The following is a 420-nucleotide window of genomic DNA, read 5'->3' as shown; positions in this document are numbered from 1 at the left end:
CCGGCGGCAGCGGGACCAGTCATCAGCAGATGCACAACACCACAAGGATGTTATTCTGAATGTTAAAGATGCCTCTTCAGAAGATGAGAGGAGTTAATTCCCATTAGCTTAAAAAAATTTAGAAAGCTGCTTTTGTATGAGGCCAGGCTCCCCCAAGCAACACCGTACATTTGTTTCAGTCCGTGAGCGAGCAGCGCCTGAAGTAGCCACTCTGCTGCTCCAGGACAGTAACACCAAACGAAATGTTTGTCCTGGTGAAAACTGCCCCCTGCCCTGAGGGTGATCAAGGTTAGCATTGTACTTAAGATCCCAGGCAATTTGTAAATATATATAAAAAATATGGCATTTCTAGCAGCAACACCAAAGTCCTGCTGGAGGCAATAACCCGCAGCAGCACGTAGCCCGGGCGCCGCTGGCGCT

The sequence above is a fragment of the Apaloderma vittatum genome, unplaced genomic scaffold (assembly GCF_000703405.1).
Source record: "Apaloderma vittatum isolate BGI_N311 unplaced genomic scaffold, ASM70340v1 scaffold28538, whole genome shotgun sequence".
Lineage (NCBI taxonomy): Eukaryota > Metazoa > Chordata > Aves > Trogoniformes > Trogonidae > Apaloderma > Apaloderma vittatum.
This window is presented reverse-complemented; position numbering follows the sequence as displayed.